Genomic DNA, 21,267 nt, shown 5'->3' on the forward strand with positions numbered 1-21,267 from the left:
AAAGGGAACTGTACTGTGTATTTAAAGCCATTTTAGTGAAGTCAAGCATAGCATGAACCAAAACCACTTTCCCAAAATGATGACCTAGCAGAAGAGAGCATCTGTGCTACAGAGTTACATCAGGCAGCGTATATGCTGGCAAAGCTTCTGTTTTAACTGGAGTAGCTACTTTGCAATTTTCTACCACTACAGTGCACAAATCTACAATTCTCCACCCTAATTATACATTTAGTGTTTGTGTAATTTTGGGAAAGTATGATAGCAGCTAGATTTAGCTCCTTACCGCCTCCAAAATACTATTTCAACAGTCAACCAATATTTAATTACAAAGCAACTGGTTTTGTTCTCAAATTAAATGATGTTTTCTGGAGGCATTACATTGGAAGCAGCAACCCACCAATACATTTGCTATTTGCAAACAAAGGGTATTGTTTTCTAATACACCCCACGTCTGGCTAACATTGATTCTTGATTGTCAGAACTTGAAAGAGTTCTGGGGAATCATCTGTATAACTTGTTCTACTCTTCCTGGGTGCAGTGCAGGGGAAGAATTTAAAGTTGTGTTGTGAGGGTTTCCCCTTTGGAGATTCACCACCCCCATAAAATCAGTGGGAGAAATATTGTTGAATGTTTCCTTTTCTTCACTCTGGGTACAAGGGGAGGGCTGATTTGACTTTGGTCTTCCAAAATTCTGGACAGAAAAAAGAATAGAAAGGGAGAAAATGTATTGATGGAAAAAGGGCCTAGAGGTATGGACTCTTGGGGTTGACTTCCACTAGATGGTAAGCTTCCTGTGGGTAAGGACTGTGTTTAACATGTCCACTGTAGTCTCACAAATGCTAAGCACCTTGATTTTCAAAAAATAAGCTCTTAGTAAGTAACACTGGTTGATTAACTGACTCCTAGTACTGACTCTGATTCCCTTAGGATAAATAACCTAAAAATCAGCATTAAAGTTTTCTGCCTTCCCACATTGCTATAACATGTGTAAATCTCATGGAGGTGCTATGAAGTTTAATTGAAATTATTCCATGAAGCACTTTGAGTTTCTAGCTTTTTTTAAAAAAAAAATGAAATGCAAAGCACAGTAATTCTCAAATTGCCATAGCTGGTGATTTACAGTGTTCTTAACTTCTGCATGCAGAAATTTGCCAAAATTTATCTTTCCTTAGCCTTGGTCGCTGTATTATAAGGCCAAAGCTTGCTTCTCTTTGAAGAAAACATTTGTCATTATAGCTAAATCAGATAAATGAAATAGTCATAAGCCATTTAAACATTATCAACAGGGAGCCGTGGGCAACTATTTTCCCAAAGGAAAAATAACTAGACATGTGCCACCAAGGTACTATCAAGGTATATTCCATAATTTAAAAGAAAAATTACTTGATTTGTTTAGTGAATACATGATCAGCTCCTCAAAGCTTCATAGTTAAAATTTCTTTCTGGGACCAGATGCCTCTACTCAGCAATTTAATAAGGTGTCCAACCATGTTTGATGTCAGGGTTGACCTCAGTGTATACACGATGCTCTAAATGCAGAAGGTTTTGGTGTTGACAACCAGGGCCAGCTTTGGAGAGCTTTTAGGCACAAGCCCTTTAAAGACAAAAACAGAGATTGCTTACAAATATATCTGCAGAGGGATGATTTCATGATTCTGGTTTTAATAAAGAAGTCCTGGCTAAAAAGCCCAAATTGGGGCTATAAGTAAACAAAACAGAAAGCAGAGGTACAGTCAGAGAAAAATGGACCAGGGCTTGAAGACAGGAGGAGGAGGGCATTTTGTAGGTATCAATTAATTGTATTTATTGAGCACTTACTGTGTGCGGAGCACTGTACTAAGCATTTGGGAGAGTACAATATAACTGAGTTGTTAGACATGTTCCCTGACCACACTGAGTTTTCAATTTAGAGGGGGAGACAAATGTTAATATGAATAAATTACAGATATGTACCTATGTGCTATGGGGCTGAGGGAGGGGTGAATAAAGGCTGGAAATACAAATGTAAGGGTGATTTTAGACTGTGAGCCCCTTGTTGGGCAGGGATCATCTCTGTTGCCGAATTGTACATTCCAAGCGCTTAGTACAGGGCTCAATGAATATGATTGAATGAATGAATGTCAGGACAATTCTCTTATTTTTCTTTTTTATAATATCATGGTGCCCATAGGTGGCTTTGTAACATCCTGAGGATGCTTACGTGACTATTTTGCAATTTGAAGTGAGAACAAACAGAGAAGGTGATTAAGAGGAAGTATTGTTTTGTTTTCCCATAGCATCTCTGTCAGCTCCACATAACTGAATCCATGCTCCAGCAAGAATCAGAAATTAGAGCTATTACCCCAGAGATCATTCATTCAATTGAATTTATTGAGTGCTTACTATGTACAATGTAACAATAAACAGACACCTTCCCTGCCCACAATAAATTTACAATCTAGAGGAGACAGACATTAATATGAATAAATAAATTACAGATAGGTACATAAGTGCTGTGGGGCTGGGAAGGGGATAAATAAAGGGAGCAAGTCAAAGTGGCACAGAAGTGAGTGGGAGAAGAGGAAAGGATTAGAGCAGGAAGTTGGGAGGTGGGGCTGAGGTTAAATCCTATCAATCAGGGACAGGACAAAAGTCAATACGAATGAATTTCTCAGGGTCCTGTGAGCTATACAAATCAAAGAATAAAGTGAAGATGAACAAGATTCTTAATGTTTTTTGAGATCCTCAAAAGGAAAGTCCTATATAAATTGAAGGTGATGGTATTATCTGATTCTAACTGGTTCATAACTTTTACAACTGCGGAGGCACTAGCCCTAGGGTTCCACTTTCTAGGAGCTTGGAAAGCAGTCTGTTAGAACATTCAAAAGGACAAATTAGTATTTATAGCATTCAAAAGACCCCGGGATGGAGTGGAAATGTGTCTGCCTTTGGTTACGGGGTATTTTATAACCCAGCCTAAGGAAATGCTGGTGGAAGAATAGGATGTTCCATACTACATATGGGACAAAGCTAGGGAAGAGAAATGTGGTCTTTGCAGAATTATAGTTAGAGGGCTTTCTTATGGCAAACAGAAGACTAGACTCCAAACCAAGAAGTCCTAGGCTTCAGAAAGTGTCCCCGAACATACAACTGCATGTGCATGTGCATGTTTCCCAAGGGGCTGCAAATTCCATTTCTCCACATGCTTACATATCTAAGTGATTTAACTTCCCTGTGCCACAGTTTCTTCATCTTTAAATGGGAATAACAAGCATGAACTTCTCTTATAGGGATATACCATGATTCTTTGATTGTGAGCCCGTCATGGTCAGAAACCATGTTTAATTTCCAGAAAGCAGTCAATGGTATTTATTGAGAGCCTACTACAATTAGGACACTGTGCTGTACAGGGGTGGTAGACAGTGAACATACAGTCTTGAGCCTACAGTCTAGTACAGTGCTCTGCATACAGCAAATGACCAGTAAATATTACTGCTACTTCTTAGAAACTGTAGTTTAAAAGCCTTTCCCAATATAAATCTATATAACAATGATAACGTGTTTTCTAATGTGGTAAATAAGGATTTTCCAGGCCACTTGAGCAATAACAAGGAGACCCCTGGGTCTCCTAACCATGCCAGACGTCCCCTAGGGTGACCGTTCGAGTGGGCCTGGGATTTGACTTTGAACAGAAGAGGGCAGTTGGTCACCTGTAAACTGTTGGAGGTAAAGCAAGCTGCTTGAGCCCTTGAGGAGGCAAAGTCAGAGGAAAGGCCCTGGATGATTGCAGGTCAAAGCCAGAATGTCTGGGGCTAGTGAGGAGTTGAGAATTGTGAGGAGGAAGTTAGGTAGGCCTCCTACACACTGGTTAAGGAAGCCTGGGAAGCAAGGATGGAAACAGGTTGACAACACAAACATTTGTGCTATTGATCAAAGGGAGCAAAAATAAATACAAGAGGAGAAGCATTTCATGGAGGACTCTTAGTTTCCATATCTGGTAAAAGAAAACAGCAAGAATTTCAGAGGAGTATAGCCTAGGTTTATTTAACCCCCTCATGGACATGGCCAGCAAAGGATCACATTGGCCAGGAAGATCAGCCTCCAGCTTTTTCTCTTTTAACCTTCTTGTGCGCAGGGAACATGTCTACCAACTCTGTTGTACTCTCCCAAGTGCTTAGTACAGTATTCTGCACCAAATAAGTGCTTAATAAATACCATCAGTTAACTGAATTATTTTTCCCTTCACCCTCTACTTTGCACTCACCCCATGGCTCTGTGAGTGTAAGGCCTCTTCACTACAAGACCAGAGGGGGAAGGGCTGAAGGCAGGGTACAAGGAACACTCGGAGAAGAGGTGATTATCATATCCTGGAAGATGGGCTCTTCAGCTCCAGCTCAGGACTAAACCTGGACATAAGACGATACTGCTTTGCTGCCAGCATCACCCAACCTGGCTGGTAAGACTGAGTTGTGATGGGTGAATGTAGGGAAGAGGATACCCAACTTCCATTGACTTCCGAAGAAAAAAATCCCCTTGCAAGTACAGTAAAAACATGATCTTTCATTCATTTGTTCATTCAATCATATTTATTGAGCCATTACAGTGTGAAGAGCCGTGTATTAAGCACTTGGGAGAGTACAATATAATGAACAGACACATTCCCTGCCCACAGTGAGCTTACAGTCTTCTCTTATTCCCTTTTAATCCACAGGTTAAGACCCCTGGACTAAGGTTTTACTATGATGACTTACTTTATCTTGAAATTATTCATCACATTTCCTTCCCTTTTTTGAATGTCCTTTGAGCTAAGAATTCTAATGCTCCAATCCCTCTGAGCTAAGCACAAGATCCTGCTCCATGGGCAATTCTCACCTGAGACAATCAAAGTGAATAAAATGCAAAACCAAACTGACTCATTTGTAAGCCACTGGTAGCAGTTGATAGAGACAGTGTTGCTGGCATGTATCTATATACCAATCACAGGATGGAAAAATAAAAGTGAATCGAAGAAAGGTTATCTTTTACCCTTGAATTTATGGAATTTATTGCTTATCGTAGCAATAATAACCTTGAGTTGAGGTGTTTTCCTAGGATTTAATGACCATCTGGGGTTAATTGAGGATCAAATCTGCCAGCCAGGCACTAATCCATAAGATACGCTATAAGCCATGATCATGGCTGCCTAATTATTATCAAAGATAATTGGCAGGATCAGACTTTCCTACTCAGAGCTGTATATCTCACTTCTGAGGGACTGACTCAACACTTAACCAATAAGTTACTAGAGCATCTATTGCAGGATAGAGGTTATTTTGACCTTCTGATTCAGAATCATAATACACACACACGGGGGAGACCTGTGGAATCATTATTGTAGGCTTATGATTTTGGAATATCCAGGTCAAATTGACAGAATCTTGAGGGGTTGTGTTTCTAGGGACTGCCTATACTCCAGAACGTTGTTAGTCAACAGATAACATGGTTTCATTTTGACTCTGGGGGGAGGAAGCAGGGTTTTAAGTGGGGAGAGGAAGTGGAAGGCTTTTGGGAGTGGGGAACTTTGAGGAACTAACAAGTCAGCCTTTTTTGGAAGCTCTTGGGTTGGAGACTCCCCACCTTGGGTATTTATGACTTTAAGTATCTGCAGTATTAGTGGGAAGAGCTATAAATCTCTCCACTACTCATTCAGTAATACTGCTGAACACTAAGTTACAACAGACAGAATTGGATTGGAGCAGTGTAGCCTAGGGGAAAGAGCACAGGCCTTGGAGTCACAGGACCTGGGTTCGAATTCTGGCTCTGCCAGTTGTCTGGTGTGTGACCTTGGACCACTTGCTTAACTTCTCTGTGCATCAGTTTCCCCTTCTGTAAAATAGGGATTTAATTCGCCTGTTCTCCCTCTTAACTAGACTGTGAGCATAATGTGGGACAGGGGCTGCATCTGAACTGATTAACTCATATTTACCTCAGTGCTTAGAATGGTGTTTGTCACACAGTAAGTGATTACCAAACATCATGATGATAATAATAGTGATAGTGGGTTTCTTGTCCTTCAAATGGATAGGAAGAAGTCAGTAGATTGGCTGGAAACCCCACAACTGTACAGACTTACCAGAACCCTAGCAGAGTCTTCTGAACTCATTCTGCCTGCTGTCCCACTGACTTGAATGCACAGTGGAGAACACAGAACAGGTGTGGTTATCTGACACCTTGATGATAAAGGGTGGGGTGAATAAAAGGTACAAATCCAATTTCAAGGGTGATGCAAAAAGGAGAGAAAGTAGGGGAAATGAGGACTTAATTGGGGAAGGTCTCCTTGAGGAGATGTGGTTTCAGGAAGATTGCGAGGGAGTGCCAGGCCAGGCACAAGACATGGGTAAGTGGTTGTCGGTGAGATGGATGAGATTGAGGTAGAGTGAGTAGGCTGGTGTTAGAGGAGTGAAGTGAGTGTGCTGGGTGGTAGTAGGAAATCAGCAAGGTAAGATAGGAGAGGGAAAGGTGATTGAGTGTTTTAAAGCCTATGGCAATAAGTTTCTACTTGATGAGGAGGTATATGGGTAACCATTGAAGGGATGAGAGAGGGCAAGTAATAATAATAGCTGTGGTATTTGCTTAGGGCTTACTATGTGCTAGGCACTATTCTAATCACTGGGATAGATAAAAGATAATCAGGTTGAACATAGTCCCTGTCCCACATAGACCTCACAGTCAATGCCCATTTTACAGACGATGAAGCTGAGGCACAGAGAAGTGACTTTCTCAAGGTCATAAAGCCATAAAGCTGGCAAATGTTAGAACCAAAATTACCCATGTCCTTCTGACTCCCAGGCCCACACTCTATCCACTAGGCCATGTTGCTTCTCTAATAATATGAAGTAGCATGGCTTAGTATAAGTCAGCAGAGCATAGTGGATAGAGCACGGGCCTAAGAATAAGAAGGTCATGGCTTCTGATCCCTGCTTCACTAGTTGTCTGCTGTATGACCTTGGGCAAGTGACATCACACTTCTCTGGGCCTCAGTTACCTCATCTGTAAAATGGGGATTGAGACTGTGATCCTCATTGTAAAACAGGGACTGTTTCCAACATTATTAACTTGTATCCACCCCAGTGCTTATTGCATGGCCAGACACATATAAACACTTAACAAATACCATAATAATAATAACAATAATGTGCAAACTACTAGTGATCTATTCCTTCTTGCAGGTTTTTGGTAAAAAAAACTTTGGGCCTGTGCTGAGATTAATCTGTCATTTATGACAGGAATCAGCAAACACTATTAATGATGACTTTGATTTCCTTTGGATGCCAACATTTAAATGAAAAGATTTTAATAATAATAATGATAATAATGTTGGTATTTGTTAAGAACTTATTATGTGCCAAGCACTGTTCTAAGCGCTGGGGTAGATACAAGGTAATCAGGTTGTCCCTTGTGGGGCTCACAGTCTTCATCCCCATTTTACAGATTAGGTAAGTGAGGCACAGAGAAGTTAAGTGACTTGACCAAGGTCACACAGCTGACAAGTGGCAGAGCTGGGATTATAACCTACGACCTCTGACTCACAAGCCTGTGCTCTTTCCACTCAGTCACGCTGCTTCTCCCAGTACTCTTTTTAAGACTACTCAAATCTACTAAAAACCCACCTGCATAACTAAGGGGCCAATATACAATACAATATACAAATTCAATTTCCCTTATATTTCCAGCTAAGGGATATAGTTAAGTTGCCACAAGTTTCAAGAAGTAATAGAGAACAGCATGGTCTACTGGAAAGAGCACAGGCCTAGAAGTCAGGGGACCTAGGTACCATTCCTGGCTCTGCCACTTCTCTGTTGTGTGACCTTGGCCAAGTCATTTAACTTCTCTTTTCCTTACTTTCCTCATCTGAAAATAGAGATTAAATCTCCTCCTTCTGATTTGGACGAGGAGTCCCATTTGCTACAAGGCTTGTGTCCAACCTGAATATTTTGTATCTGCCCCAGCATTTAATACAGTGCTTGGAACACAGTAAGCACTTAACAGGAGCCATGGAAAGACAACAAAAAGTTCTAGTTACAGGAATTAACCACTCCAGAAATGGAATTCCCTAAATGTTTTGTCAAGCTTCCAGGCTAATGCTAGGAATTTAAAAAAATAAAATAAAACATCAACAATAAAAAAAAACTATATATATTCGTCTGTGCTTTGGTGTATCTTCACCACATTAAAATACAGGATCTAACTCAGCGTTATTCAAAACGATTTCTCTTAGTTATCAGCTTCCACCAATACAGATTGCCTTACAGTAATGCAAAAGAATTGGTGAGCTCGAAGAGACACCTGCTGGTGAATTGTATTCTTCCACTAGGCTACAGATTAGCAACCAAACAGCATCACTGTCTGCCTCTGAAGTGAAAGGTACTGGAGGTGAAAGGCAAGGCCATTCGTGTTCATCCAAACTAATTCAGGGATTTCTGTAAGGTATTGTTATTTAGCTTCCACATGACTATATTGCTACATGATTTTCATAAGTTTCTATTACCTCATTCATTCATTCATTCAATAGTATTTATTGAGCGCTTACTATGTGCAGAGCACTGTACTAAGCGCTTGGGATGAACAAGTCGGCAACAGATAGAGACAGTCTCTGCCGTTTGACGGCCTTACAGTCTAATCGGGGGAGACGGACAGACGAGAACAATGGCAATAAACAGAGTCAAGGGGAAGAACATCTCCCTCGGAACTGAACTGATGTCAGTCGGGTTTATTATACTTCAGGCGCCAAGTCACAGTGGTGGTCAGGAGCTTAGCAGGGAGCCTACATCCCTGCTGTTGTAGAATGGAAGTGGCTGTACTTGAGTGGATGGGGATGCGATACCTATTTCCTGATTTATCACTGTCCAATTGATCACCAGCTCTAAAATGGAGAGGGCAAGAACAAGGGTACTTATAAAGAAGCATACAATATTGTTCATATCAAGGTCTCCCCTGTTATATCATATGCTTGTTGTGGGCAGGAATGTGTCCATTTATTGTTATATTGTGCTCTCTCAAGTGCTTAGTACAGTGATTTGCACACAGTAAGCGCTCAATAAATATGACTGAGTGAGTGATAAGCTCCTTGAGTACAGGGAGAGTGAATACTTGCTTTATGTACCCTCCCTCAATCATATTTACAGAACATTTACAATGTGTAGAGTACTGTAGTAAGTGCTTCGGAGAGTCCAATATAACAGATTTGGTAGGCAATAATAACAATAATGGTACTTGTTAAGTGCTTACTATGTGCCAAGCACTGGGGTAGATAGAAGTTAATCAGGTTGAGACACAGTCTCTGTCCCACTTGGGACTCACAATCTTAATCTCATTTTACAGATGAGGGAACTGAGGCCCAGAGAAATGAAGTGACTTGCCCAAGGTCAGGCTCCTAAGACACATTGAGCAAGCAGCTTGGCCGGGTGTCGGGGGCCTCACGTGTTCCTTGCCACTCAAAAAATACTATTCCCATCTCCAACTGGCCAAGCTGTCCTCACCTGGGGAATACCATACTAAAAATGGCACAGGGGAAAAGTGAGGAAGGATGGAAGTGGCAATGGGATCATGCCACACAAACACATACTAACCAATCCCTGTCCATTGCAGAAAAGTCCCCAATGAACTCATCCAGGGAGCTAAAGGTGCCCTTGTTGCATCCGAGAAAGAAATCTAAAAAGAAATCCCTGCTGCCTTATGAAACTGAAGATTTATCTGGGATCCGATCCAATCCCTTCTCACTTCCTAAAAACACTTGCTCCTTCTCTTTCTTTCCTCCCTGACTGCCATCTTCAACTGCTCACTCTCTGATGGCTCCTTCCCCTTTGCTTTCAAATATACCCACACCTCCCCTATCCTAGAAACAACAACAAAGAAACAAGAAACTCCTCTGGATCCCATCCCCCCCTCTAGCTCTTGCCACATCTCATTCCTCCTATTCCTGCCCAGAAACCTTGAAAACATGCCTCCATTTTCCTTCCCTCAACTCCCTTCTTAACCCTCTACAATCTGTTATCCATCCTCTTCCCTCCAACTGGAACACCTCTCTCTTAGGTCAAAAATGACCTCCTCCTTAACAACTCTATTGGCTTCTATCCTAATTTAATATTACTTGGTCTCTTGGTTATGGAACATTCCTTTCTCCTGCTTGTACTCTCTAGATCTAATCTATATACCATGTAGGTTTATATATACTATTTAGCACAGCTGCCTTCTGGTTCTCCTATTGTTCTTGTTGTTCATTCTCCATCTCTTGCTGACTTTTTCTCTGCTTCCCACCCACTGACTGTGGGTGTCTATTTAGGCCCTGTTCCAGGTCTCCTCCTCATTTCGGTCTTCATTCTTTCCCTTTTGGAGTGCTCAGCTGCCCCCCTGGCTTCAACTACCTACTTCACAGTGGTAGTGATTCCCAAATCTACCTCTCTTTGGCCCTACCTCTCTTCTCTGCAATCCTGTATAGACTCTTGCTTCAAAGGAAAAAAAAGGCAGTCTTTGTAAGCACTTAATATTATGCCTGGCATTGTACTAAGAGTCGGGGTAGATATAAGATGATCAGTCCCTGTTTCACACACAGTTTACAGTCTAAGGGGGAGGGAGAATGGAATTTAATCCCCATTATGCAGATGAACAAACTGAGGCTCACAGAAATTAAGTGAATTACCTAAGGTCACTCAGCAAGGAGGTATCAGAGACAGGATTAAGAACCTAAGTCATCTGACTCCAAGGCCCTTGCTCTTTCCATTAGCCTGGGTTTGGGAGTCAGAGGTCACGGGTTCTAATCCCGGCTCCGCCACTGATCAGCGTGTATCTTTGGGCAAGTCACTTTACTTCTCTGTGCCTCAGTTCCCTTATCTGTAAAATGGAGATTAAGACAGTGAGCCCGACTTGGGACAAGCTGATTACCTTGTATCTATCCCAGCACTTAGAACAATGCTTGGCACATAGTAAGTGCTTAACAAATACCATCATTATTATTACTAGCCCACAAAGCTTCAACAGTGCACAGTCTTACATGAGTGTCACACTGGCACTGCAAGGTCAGGATGCCCAAAACTGAACACCTCACCTTTTTTCTCAAATCATCTATTTCACCTACCTTTTCCACTACAGTTGACAATTCAATTTTGGCACTATTTTTGACTCCTTCCCTCTCTATCAGCTTCCACACTCTGCCTTTCACCAGATCTTGACATTTATTTCTTTACAATATCTCCATCCTTCCCCTTCCCTTCCCTTTCTTCTCCATTCAAGTAGGTACAAGTTTCTAGACTGAACCTTTCGTATCTTGTATTTTCCCAAGCATTTAGTACAGTGCTCTGCATGCAATAAGTGTTCAATAAATACAAGTGATTGATGCTGGTTTAGAAACTTGTCATCCTGTCATTCAGTCATATTTATTGAGTGCTTACTGTGTGAAGAGCACTGTACTAAGCACTTGGGAAAGTATAATACAACAGTAAACCTTGACAGCTGCAGTACCTCTTCCCTTCCTCTGGTCTCTTCGCTCTCCAATCCATACTCTATTCTGCTGCCCAGATGATTCTTTTAAAATGTGATTTGGTCCTCATATCTTCAGTCCTCAAAGGCCTCTAATGATTTACTCATTCTTTTCTATATCAAGTAGACACTCCATCTCCTTCCTTTGATTCTTCTCCAAACTCTTTGAGCAAGTTGTCTACACCCGTTGTCTCAAGTTCCTCTTCTCCAATTCTCTCTTTGAACCCCCTCCAATCTAGTTTCCATCCCCTTCACTCCACAGAAACCACACTCTTAAAAGTTATATTCTTCTTGCAAAATCCAACAGCCTCTACTCCAACCTAATTCTCCTTGATCTCTCAGCTGCTTTTGATACAGTTGACCATCCCCTTCTCCTGGAAATATTATTCAACCTCAGCTTAGCTGATAATGTCCTTTCCTGGTACTCCTCTTGTCCCTCTGAAGCCTCATTGTCAGTCTCCTTCATCAACTCTCTCATTAACCCTCCTCTACCTCCCACACCCTAACTATGGATGTTCCTCAAGATTCAGTTCTGAGTCCCCTTTTATTCTCCATCTACACCCACTCCCTTGGAGAACTCATTCACTCCCTTGGCTTCAGCTACCATCTCTATGCAGATGATTTCCAAATCTACATCTCCAGCTCTGAACTCTCTCCCTTTCTGCAGTCTCGCATTTTCTCCTCCCTTAGAGACATTTCTACTTCAATGCCTTGCCATCACCTCAAACTTAACAAGTCCCAGACAGAACTCCTTATATTCCCTCCTTGTCCTCCTCGTTACTTTCCCATTACTGCAGACAGCACCACCATCCTTTCTGTCTCATATGTTTGCTGTTATCTCTTATCCTTGACTCTTTTCTCTAATTCAACCTACCCATTCAATCTATCGCTAAATCCTGCTAGTTCAACCTTCACAACATCTCTAAAACCCACCATTTCCTTTCTGTCCAAACTGCTACCGCATTAAACCAAGGATTTATCCTATCCTGTCTTGATTACTGTCAGCCTCCTTGCTGACCTCCCAGCCTCCTGCCTCTCCCCACTCCAGGTCATACTTCACTCTGCTGCCCTGATTATTTTTCTACAAACGTGCAATCCATGTTTTCCAACTCCTCAAGAACCTCTAGTAGCTACCATCTACCTCTGCATCAAACACAATACTCCTTACCATCAGCTTTAAAGCACCCAATCACCTTGCCCATTCCTACTTCACCTCACTACTTTCCTACTACAACTCAGCCTACATGCTTTGTTCCTCTAATGCCAACCTACTTCCTGTACCTTGATCTCGCCACTGACCCCTTGCCCACTTCCTGGCTCTGACCTGGAACGCCCTCCCTCCTCAAATCCTACAAACAGTTCCTTTTTCAAATCCTTTTTGAAGGCATAACTACTCCCAGAGGCTTTTACTGACTAAGCACTCATTTCCTCCTTTGCCACTCCCTTCTGTGTCACCCTGATTTGCTCCCTTTATTCACCAGCCCAGCCCCCAGCCCCACAGCACTAATGTATATATCACTAATTTATTTGTAATAATGTCTCTCTCCCACTCTAGACGTAAGCTCGTTGTGGGTAAGGATTGTGTCTGTTATATTTTTGTGTTGTACTCTGCCAAGGGCTTAGCACAGTGCCCTACTCACAGTAAGCACTCAAAAATGTGATTATCACTGCCTCAATGAACTCTTTCCTTCCTACTTAACCACTAATTTCTACCACACTCCAGCTTCCACACTTTGCTTCTCTAGTGCTAACTTTCTCACTGGGCCTCTGGGTCTAGACTTCTCTGCCATCAACCTATTGTCTGCTTCCTGGAACTCTCTCTGGCCTCAACTTCTATAGGTGACAAATTTCTCCATCTTCAAAGTCCTTCTGAATCACAGCTCCTCCAAGAAGCCTTTCCCAGTTAATTTCTACCTTCATCAGGTTATGTTAATCAGTCAATCAATAAATCAATGGTATTTAGGGAGTACTTACTGTTTACAGAGCACTGTATTAAGCACTTGAGAGTAGATGCAGTAGTCAAGGAGGGATATGATAAGCACTTGAATCAGAGTGATAGCAGTTTGGATGGAGAAGGAAGGGCAGATTTTAGAGATGGTTGACCCTACAGGATTTAGTGAGAAGCTGAATATGTGGGTTGAATGCGAGAGATGAGTTGAGGATAATGTCAAGTTTATGGGCTTGTAAGATTGGGAGGATAGGGTTGTTGCCTACAGGTATAGGAAAGATTCTGTAAGGACAGGGTTAGGTTAAGAAGATGTGGATTTCTGTGTTGGTGGGACATCCAAATAGAGATTTCAGTTTCCACTTCAACATTTTTGTGCCATAAATACTTGTGAATTTTAAACACATGTTTATCTTACCTATATTTAAGCAGTGACTAGTTCATGTCCCTTTTTCCTCTTTCCTCATCTATAAATTCCTTCAGGGTCTGGCTCCTTCCCAAAGTGTAAGCTCCATGAGGACAGGGTTCTTCCTTGCTAACTCTTCCACTGCTTTATGAAATGGTCTGTACACAGTAGGCGATCAGCAAATATCCAATCTGGTATTTCATTCATCTACCTATTTATTCAACTATTTGCTCATTAAATTAGAATCTGTTAAATTTCAGGAGAAGGAATACACCATGAATTGGGCTCCACAAGGGACATATATAAAGGAGATGCTACTAGAATCGGCACCAACATTCTTACCGGCAACAGATAAATATACAAGCTCCCCTGGGAGGATTTGGGGAAGGTTTCCCCAGCAAACCCAGGGTTGCGGGGGTGGTATGGGTTTGTTTGGCTTCTTAGCTGAAAATAATCTCTTTTTGTTCAGGTCAAATCCATACAAGACTGCTTTGTGGAACAGAAGGCCTCTTAGGCGGAAGGAGGCTTTTCCTGGTTGGCAGAATGGAGAAAGTTTCTGTAGGGGTGGAGATTAGGAGCCAAGACTAGCATTTGCACAAACACACAAAGGCATACAACTTTTATTTTGCACCTGGCTAAATTTTGAGTACAATCTTCCATGTATAAATTCAACTAAGCCCCTGTATTGGTGGGTTTGTACTCTGGGAAAATGGAAGTTTCTTTAAAGAAAAAAATCACTGTTAGAGCTGTCCAAAGATTTTGATTGGTCTAAACATTGTTTTGGAAACAAATCTATTTACAAAGGCCATGTAATCCTTAGATGTGAGTAGTTTTGAAAAGCAATGCCTTGTGGCTTTTTTTTCCTTTTTTTTTTTGAATGACGGAGTGAAAAATCAATGTTGGGAAACAACTGACATTCCCAAACGATGGAAAATAACAAACAAAGCTGTGTGTGAGATGGACGGAAAAGAGTGTATCTGGTAAGAGAGTGATTCCCATTGGTAGCTTCTGTGGGCTAGCGATAGCAACTGTGAGGAAATATTAATTTGAGAAATACTAGTGACTGGACTGTGAACCTTCAGAATCATTTGGAGTATCTGGACTCCTCTTTATGCCTTCTTTCTGGTTTGCAAAAATTTCCTCGGTGGTTCTTATCCCATCAGTTATGCTGGGCTGATTAGGTGTAGAAGTATTGTTTTGTCTGCCCATTAATTAAAGGCTAACAACAAGGTGAATGCCAAGCTGTGAATTGATGGCCAGTGGCTACAAAGGTCTGAACTTCTGCCCTCCAATTAGTGTGTGTACATACGTGTGTTTCAAAGCTGTAGCATCAAAGCAAAGTCACTGTAGGAAACATTTCTGGTAATTTGTCAAGTTCATTACTGTGTACTTAAAATACCACCCTGGGCAAATATGATAAAGGATCTCTTTAAACTGTAAGCTCCTTATGAGCAGGGATCTTGTCTACCAAATTCTGTATTGTACCCATCCAAGTGCTTAGTACAGTGGTCTGCACATAGTAAGCCCTGAGGAAGTACCACTGATTGAGGACATCAAGGTCTATGAGGTCACCAGCAATTGTCATTATCATGTCTCTCTTTCATGAATTCTGCCACTTAATGGTGGCAAAATCCTAAAATCTGACAAATAATAACCAACCAACTGTATACTCCCCTATTATTTCATGCCTGAAGCAAAAATGACAGAAAGCTCTGGAGAAAACTTTCTCAAGACACTGTTAAGGGTAATGCCAAATAATAATGCTATTGATAAAATAAACTTTGATGTAAGCCTCTATTTGTATGTGTACAAATATGGAATCATAGAGCTGTGCATTTGCATATGGACCTAAGTATAGATACTACTCTTATAATGGAAGAACTGGGTGATCTCATATTTGCAGTTAATTGATAAATTCAGATGTACCTGTAGCTCTTTACCTTAAATCCTGCAATTTCTGCTGCTCAAATTCTGCCAGTTTTTATGAGGAGTAAACCACTTCATTCCACACCTGCAAAAAATCCATTGAGAGAGATATCAGAACTTGACTTCTGTTCAAATAAAATTAGTTTTCTACATGTGCAATACTAAGATAGGGATTTAGATGAAGGAATGGTACCAGATAATTATGGGATTTCATTCTGCTCTGATTCGATCAAAAATTCTGATTTTGATGACTCTATTGAATTTCAGGAGAGTGCATGGTCACAAATCGGGCCCCACATGGGACAGACATAAAGGAGATGTCACTCAAAATGGCACCAACACTCTTGCCAACAGCAGACAGGTGTACAAGGTCCTCTGGGAGCATTTGTGAAAGGTTTTCTGAGCAAGCCCCCAAAGATCAACCCTTATGAGAACCTCTTCTTTTTCTCTCTCTCCTTTACTTAGGCTTTCCTAACCAACTGCACAATGCCCAATATCTCAAAGTTTTGACTTGATAGACAATAATTGCTGGCATAATACTGCAGTGAGCTTAACAAAAGAAAAATAAAGTCAAAACACTTTGCTTAGGCTTTAAAAGATCCAATTTTAGGGGGAAAGCTCTTCAAGTCCTTTTGCTTCAAGCTGACTTCAGTAATTAAAAGAACTGATTAAAAAATTGTCTTAAAAGGGATCTTTGCGTATTAAAGTTCATTAAAATGTAATTTCTACAAAACAGGACATTTTATCATATCTTTACTCGGGAAAAAAAGAGAAAATTGGATTTTATTTTTTTGCCGCATATATCCTTGAGCCATATGTGTTAATTACAATTTAGCTGTAAAAATGAGAACTTTACACATTACTATGTAGTTACCAGGTTATTTCAACTCAATTTCTCTTTAGAGAACTGAGGAAGAGGAGAAAATATCCTATTTCCTAAGATATCCATTAAAAGATGCAGCAACAATTTCCTTCCTGTAAAATGTCTTGATTGAACTAAACATAACAATAATTCTCTGAATATGTCAATGCAAGCCCATTTTACAGGAGAGACAATGGGAAAATGCAGTATCAGCCAGTTGGAAAAAGTACATTAGAACATCCTGCCTGCATGGAACTATGAGTCTCTCACTGTCTAACTTTTATTATTTGTAATAGAAAAAAAAGTCAATAGCAGCTCTGCTGTAATATATACCATTCAGAAAACTTCTGCATAAAATGACTTTCTAAAGGAAAGTCTAGAAAAACCACCTTAGATAGGATGTTATAAGAGTTCCACAGTAATTTAAAACTTTTTTCACATAAGCACAAGCAGATTTATGATTAGTTACTCTCCTCGATGATACTAATGATACTTAGCTTTTGAACAAAATCCAGAGCCCGTGGGATGAATGCAGTTGAGGCTCTTTGAAGGTAAGGAAGCACAAAATCTTTCTTTGCCTATGGTGTCCACTATTAAATTAAATTAAACAAAGGAAATCTAAATAGAAAAACTGAATTAAAAATGGAAAACTAAGTTTAAAGAATGCACATTATCATTGTGAACAATATCAATCAAATCTATTGTGAGCTGAATAGAATTTATAGCACTGCTCAATAGGTATTTAGTATATTATACATGCACTGAATAAGTGAGAAATCAGGATGTTCATGTATGCCCTGTGCTTAGCACATTGTAAGTGCTCAGTAAATATTACACAACTGCAACTGAAGCAAAGGCTCTGTCCAGCCTTAGGCATAAGGTGATTTTTGTCCAAAATGACTCAGAAAAAAACAATATCACTTCATCCAAGGACCAGGAAGAGATCAGTCAATCAGTCGTGTTGATTGAGCTCTTACTGTGTGCATAGCACAGAACTAAGTGCTTGGAAGAGTACAACAGAATTATTAGACATATTCCCTGTCCACAATAATCCCTCTCAACTTTTAGCTCATTGAGGGCAGGGATCATGTCTACCAACTCTGTTATATCATACTTTCCCAAGTACTTTCTCAGTCCTCTGCACAGAGTAAACACTCAATAAATATGTCTAACAATCATACTGTCTAGAGGGGAAGATAGACATTATTTTAGGAAATACTTCCTATATGTACATATGGGACATTCCTCCCACCTGGTTAGCTTCTTATGAGATCAGACAACAAATGCTTTTTATGGAGTGCTTACATTGAACAAAGTACTGTACTAAGTGCTTGGGTGTGTACAATACATGATCCCTGTCTTCAAGGAGTTTACAGTCTATGTCTGAAGTGGTTATTCTCCTTCAAGAGTAAAGTACTCATAGATATATCGAAACTGCCCAGAGACAGCCCTTAGTAGAGTGAAATGCCAAGCTTCTAGCAGACTGTTATGCATTTATATAATCCTCTAGTCCTGGAACGGATCTTAAGAGCCTGTATCCACCCCAGCACTTAGTACAATCTCTGGCATATGGTAAGTGCTTAACACATACCATTACCATCAAATCCGTACCTCTGCTTCCATAAAGACTTGCAATTAATCCCAGGAAGGTATCTAGCTAAGTGGAAAATTAATGGCATATATGTAAATTGCCTAAAGTATGTTTGTTTGGATTACAGATATTCCTAGGCTCCTATATCTGATTTTCTTCCACCTAGTCGAAGGTATTGGATTATGACACACTTATGAGCCATGTCTTTGGATAGGGTCCTGCAATTGGGACCTGATTAAATGGAAGATTTGCCATTTTCTGATGCAGAGAAATCATAATGGGGCCAGAGACTGAGAGAGACAGAGAGAATGCTTCTGAAAAATCAAAATTGGCATCTGTCACCCCCACTGCCCCACCAAATTAATCTCCTCTTGCCTCACAGGATGGGGAGGAGGGAAGCAGCATAGCGTAATGGGTAGAGCTGGGCCTAGGAGTCAGAAGGTCATGGATTCTTGTCCTGGTTTTGCCACTTGCCTGCTGTGTGACGTTGGGCATCTAACTCATTTCACTCCATCTGTAAAATGGGGATTGAGTCTGTGAACCCCATATGGGACAGGGACTGGGTCCAACTGCATTTGCTTGTCTCTACCTCAGTGTTTAGTACAGTGCCCGGCACACAATAAGAACTTAACAAAAGTATTATTGTTATTATTATTATCATTATTATTAGAAAACTTAAACGGCTGTGTCCTGGCTCCTCATGAGGGGGTGTGCTCCCCTGGGCCATTCCCCTCCATAACCCTTGGCCTCTGTGGATATGTCCCCTCTTGGGGGACAGAGAGGAGGCAGAGGAGGATTCTAGGAGAGGCTGCATCAGTGATGGGGGCACCGAGGCCACTAGGGGAGGAAAAGAAGCTCACTGGAATATACCATGTCATTCTTCCCCGACTCCGTGTCCTCGTCACTAGGCTAGTGACTAACAAAGTTGAAACCACTTAGACAATGGATGAGGCAGGAAGAAACAGTGGCCATTTGTCTGTTCATCTTGGAGGACTTTGCCAGAGAAACTGATCAAATTTCAAAATGGAACCTTTTAGACATCGGTGTAAATGATTAATTGAAACAAAGTATGCCTTACCATCAGTGTCACCTGTAGTTAGCTATCACTTATAATAAAAGCAAATTGCAATAAACAAATTACTTTCTCCAAATTAAATCCTAAGTTTAATTTCACCACACTGGAAGATCTTGGAGACTCGACAAAGTTCACCCAGCTCTGGCCCTCTTGATGAACGATAATTTTTTCTGATGTGATTTAAAGTAGGAGGGAATTTGTTGCTTTAGAAGGATGATGATGTCTAACATTCAGTTGGCCTTTTAGGTTGTTGCTGCACATTGGACTGATGTTTTCAAAGAACATTCAACAATGACTCAGAGCTATTTTCTGAGTCACATCTGATAGTTCAGAACCCATAGTCCCATAGTTCCAATTTAAAAGATTTTTCCCCATGTCCATTACCTTGCACTTGTTCATTTTGAAGCTCATCTAGCACTTTTCAGCCCACCCCCAGAGCCTTTTGAAGTCTTCCTAGAGTTTGTCATGGCATTTCATCATCCAAAAGAGTTTAGTGTCATCTTGAACTTTGAGATTCCTCTGCACATATCCCGATCACTTATGAAGATATTCAGCACAACTAATCCCAGCAAAGATCCCTGGGTGGCCTCACTGTTTATACTTTTCTCTCTTGAAAAAGAATCCTTTATCCTTATCCTAGGCTTCCTATGTTTTACTCCAACAAGTTGTGTTTTACCAAATGCTCACTGGTGCTGTATCCATCGATTCTACTTATTGGTCAGGTGTTGAACTGAGATTTACATTCATTTAGTGTTATTTGTTCAGCCCTTACTATGTGCCAAGCACTGTACTAAGTTCTGGGATAGATACAAGCTAATCAGGTTGGACACAGTCCATGCCCACTATGGGGCTCACAGTCTTAATACCCATTTTACAGATGCAGTACCTGAAGCAAAGAGTATGTAAGTGACTTGCCCAGAGTCACACAGCAGATGAGTGGTGAAGCCAGACCCATAATCTTTACCAATAAGTCATGCTGCTTCTCTTTTTCATTCCCTTTTTTATTCCCTATTGAACTGAAGCTGTTTCCAGAACTAGGTTACACCCATTGCCAATTATTCAGCAACTTCCCCTGAGTTTCTTCAGAAATAGAGGCCATCTGGTCACAACTAGTGTATAATTTGTAGTAAAACACCCTATGTGGGCAGCACAATTAGATCCAATTTTTTAACCTGTCTGGAATAAAAATATTTAGGATGTGTGGATCGCTCTACATCCTGTCATCGAATGAAAGGATGATTCTCCTACTACTTGCTCAGTAAAAGCTAAACTAAAGAATTCCTTTTCTTCTCTGAGTACACTTTTTACTCTAATCCCTCTGGTTCTAACCACCTTCGGTTGTTTGTTATCTTGAAAAATCTTCCATATTAGCTTTAGTGTCCTTTACCAGATGCAATTCAAAGTCTCTTTTGTCCTACTTCATTTCATTCACTCATTCATTCAATAGTATTTATTGAGCACGTACTATGTGCAGAGCACTGAACTAAGAGTTTGGAATGTACAATTCAGCAATAGAGACAATCCCTGCCCAGTGACAGACTCACAGTCTAAATGGGGGAGACAGACAGCAAAGCAAAACAGAACAAAATCCTATTTGTCCTTGTTCTGCCATTTTATGAACATTCTTGATCCCACAAGAGCTTTCCATTTTGCAATTTTTCCCCTTAGAGAGTTTCTTTTAACTTGTTATTAGCCATGCAGACTACCTACTTACTGACCCCCACCCAATTGCTCCTTTCTAATACTTGTATTGTTAGCGACTCAGCCATGTTATTGATTGGTTTACCAGTTGCAGTGGGTTGGTGCAGCCAGAAGATGCCAATTTAAATAAAATCAGTCCATTTGACTTTTTTTTTTTAGCAACTTTGGGGTATGTTTAGACGGGCTAGGGTAGAGAAGCTATTGTCTTTTTTTAAGATTTAAATAACCATGCTTTCATTGGCTCTAAATAGTACAGATTTTAGAAAGT

The 21,267-nt window shown here is 40.7% G+C and overlaps 1 long non-coding RNA gene across 2 annotated transcripts in view; it reads right to left on the reverse strand.

The window, feature by feature from the left end:
* The window catches only part of LOC114812286, a 477,687-nt gene that overhangs the window by 106,274 nt on the left and 350,146 nt on the right, over positions 1-21,267 (reverse strand). For both annotated transcript variants that reach the window (XR_005660006.1, XR_003759949.2), the window contains exon 3: positions 15,785-15,855. This is a non-coding gene — a long non-coding RNA (uncharacterized LOC114812286). The remainder of the gene's footprint in view (positions 1-15,784; positions 15,856-21,267) is intronic.

This window comes from Ornithorhynchus anatinus, chromosome 5 (assembly GCF_004115215.2).
Source record: "Ornithorhynchus anatinus isolate Pmale09 chromosome 5, mOrnAna1.pri.v4, whole genome shotgun sequence".
In the NCBI taxonomy this organism is placed as follows: Eukaryota; Metazoa; Chordata; class Mammalia; order Monotremata; family Ornithorhynchidae; genus Ornithorhynchus; species Ornithorhynchus anatinus.